Below are 3192 nucleotides of genomic sequence, written 5' to 3' on the forward strand. Positions count from 1 at the left end.
CTAACCCTGGATTATTACCTCTTAGCACTCACAAGATCATTCAAATTCCACTTGCCCTCACTGAACATATACTCTATGCCAAACTGAGCGCTGGATACTTTCAGATCAAATGCCTCACTGAATCCTATACCAACCCTTGGAGGTAGGTAGTGATCATTACTTCCATTTTAGAATGAGAAAATTGAGGCATGAGTGCTAAACAGAGAACAGATACTCAGCTCAATGGGAAACTAGATAGTAAGGCACTTAAATCTTAATCCCAGATTATGCCATTTTGATTTCCCATTATGAAGCCATGTTATGAGTCAGGGAGTTATTAAAGGTTTAATTAAAGGTTTTTGGAAAGAAAAGTTTTCACTGCAATAAGTAGCACTCTAGGTAGGAGAAACCTGGTCATCTGAGTTGATCCTGAATTAGGGGCATTTGCTCAAGTCATTGGCTTCCATGCCTGCAAGGTATAAAAGGAGAGATATCACCTGATTAAAGGACTCTCTGGTTGACCAAGGGCCTACGTGTTCTAGTGTATGGATGGGGGAGCTCATGGTGTCTTCGTCTGCAGGAGAAGAGATATTCTCAAGAGTTTCTTTCAAATTAAGAGATAAAAAGTGGGCCGGGCGCGGTGGCTCAGGCCTGTAATCCCAGCACTTTGGGAGGCCGAGACGGGTGGATCACGAGGTCAGAAGATCGAGACCATCCTGGCTAACACGGTGAAACCCCGTCTCTACTAAAAAATACAAAAAGCTAGCCGGGCGAGGTGGCTGGCGCCTGTAGTCCCAGCTACTTGGGAGGCTGAGGCAGGAGAATGGCGTAAACCCGGGAGGCGGAGCTTGCAGTGAGCTGAGATCCGGCCACTGCACTCCAGTCGTCCAGCCCGGGCGACAGAGCGAGACTCTGTCTCAAAAAAAAAAAAAAAAAAGAGAGAGAGATTAAAAAGTGGAAAACAGAGAAGTGAAGGAAAGAAAAAACACCATAAAATGCCATTTCTTCTGTCTTAGCAAGATCAGTTCAACACAGTATGTCTCTCCTCTTGCTTCCTTTCTAATTTCACTCCTTAGATCACATATAAAGTATTTAGCTTTATGACTTTTATTAAGACATAATCATTAGTGTAAATCACAAGGTCAAAAAGCCATACACCTTTAGGGAAATCCAACTTGATGTGGTGATCAGTAATTTGTGTATTCAGGATCATCAACTCTACTGCACCTTTTAAACATCTATCAAAACTAGTGCTGATGAATGGAAATACTGCCTTCAATTTTAAGAAATCTTATGGCATAAATAATCCAAGCTCAGATAGCATTCTAGTGACAAGATAGGCCAAACCAAAATGGACTACACAAGTGTAAAGGCCTTGTGTTAAGAAGAGTTGAACCATATCTCACTCAGTGTAAAGGTTTTCATTTGAAGTAGATTTAATGTGGTCCATTCCAAACAGGCCCTTTGCAATTCACTGGGAGCTTTAAGAAAGGTAGGAAACTTTAAAGGCACACTTTATTCAAAAATTCTTTGTTGGACACCTGCATACAAGAATGACAATCACTGGCAAGAATAAAGGTTTTATCTCATTTCCACAGTACATTTTATTTAATATGCCTCCAATCAGCAGTGCTCTACCTCTGGAATTCCAAGTTCAACTTGTATCTAAGCACTGTCAAATGAAAAGGAGATAATAAAATTACTAGTGTGTTGCAAGGTGATTAAATTTACATAATGACTCTGGATTTGATTAAATGCCAGATCCCCCTCTAAAAAAATTACCTGTAGAGGCATTAAATCTTTCAGCCACACACACTTCACTGCGTTTACGCTTTATCCACAGAAGCTCCCGTTTATCTTAGCAGAGATTACTGCCATCCCACCACAGGAACACAGCATGCAGGTAATGCCTGGAAGCTTATTTAGAAGAGTGGCAGGGGCTCATGCACTGATTTGCAGAATAAATATCAGAAAAATGTGAGAGAGACAATAATTGTGTTCATCCAGAGAACAGACTGTACTAAAGACTCAGATGCAGACTTTTTCTACTCTACCAAAAATGGAATGGCTTCTTAAAATGCCATCCAAACACGTTCTCCTGAAACTCAAGGCTTCCCCACTACTAACAAATTCTAAGGAGCTTACCATGAGCTGGCCTTTCCAGGAGCACACTGGTGAGAATTGAGGCTATGGTGTGTCAGATTTGGAATCCATTCCTGTCAAGCTGGTAGGTAACTAATGCATGTTCTCTCATCCTAAATATCATCTCAAAATAGGATTGCATAGTGGAATATTTCCCTATTGCTTGTTTGCTGCATGGCCCTGGATGGCAGTCTTTGGAATAAAAACATTCACACAAACAAGTAAAAAACCTATGTATTATAACGATGACACACAGCCAAGCAAACAGCACCATGATACGGTTTCCAGAATACCCATCATGCCTATTGAAAAAAATTGCACAACAAAAGAGCTCTGAAATATGATTTGCTTCTAGAACATACCGCTGCAAATGGGTGGTATCAGCTAAGAGAGAAAAAGAAGTCTTACCACTTTCCAATAAAACATCAAGAATAGGGACTGTAGCATCAGCATGTTGTTGACTGGGTCCAGACTGCTTTAGTCAGATAAAAGCAATTACTTCTCTACTATGACTGATGTAAACTGGTCACGCCACATATCCCTAGCTTCAATAACAGGCAGAGTCTTGGCTGGACAACTACCGAAACCTAAACCCCACTAAAGCTCTTGCTGTTGTTCAGTGTTCTGTTATCCAACCCTTTCAAAGCATCACACTGTTTGCTATTAAATATGCACCAATCTCTTGCCAGTCTTCTGTAGAGATTTATTTTATTTCACTTATTTTCTATGCAACAAAAGCCACATTCGAAATCTTCTGTAAAGATGTAGAGGTAGCTATGGTCCACCCATGGCCTACCTACAGTACACCTGTACTGCATTCAGTGAAGGTAAGACTCAAGTCTCAGGTCAGCATTATCAGTTAATTGTAGAGTTAACCACAACTGTAGCAGGTGGATTGCCTCAGCAACCTGTAACAATACTTTAGCATATGTCCGACCAAGAGTACTTATGAAATAAGCTATAAAAAGTGCCATTATTGGCCGGGTGCGGTGGCTCAAACCTGTAATCCCAGCACTTTGGGAGGCCGAGACGGGCGGATCACAAGGTCAAGAGATCGAGACCATCCTGGCT

General features: G+C 41.3%; 1 long non-coding RNA gene across 1 annotated transcript; it reads right to left on the reverse strand.

The window, feature by feature from the left end:
• Positions 1 to 1393: 1393 nt before the first annotated feature.
• Positions 1394 to 2307, reverse strand: LOC105520762. Its single transcript, XR_001003181.1, has 3 exons — positions 2125 to 2307; positions 1762 to 1927; positions 1394 to 1651 (listed from the first exon to the last, which is right to left on the reverse strand). It is a non-coding gene; the product is annotated as an uncharacterized LOC105520762 (long non-coding RNA).
• Between the last annotated feature and the right edge of the window lie 885 nt (positions 2308 to 3192).

This window comes from Colobus angolensis, unplaced genomic scaffold, assembly GCF_000951035.1.
Source record: "Colobus angolensis palliatus isolate OR3802 unplaced genomic scaffold, Cang.pa_1.0 Scaffold389, whole genome shotgun sequence".
Lineage (NCBI taxonomy): Eukaryota > Metazoa > Chordata > Mammalia > Primates > Cercopithecidae > Colobus > Colobus angolensis.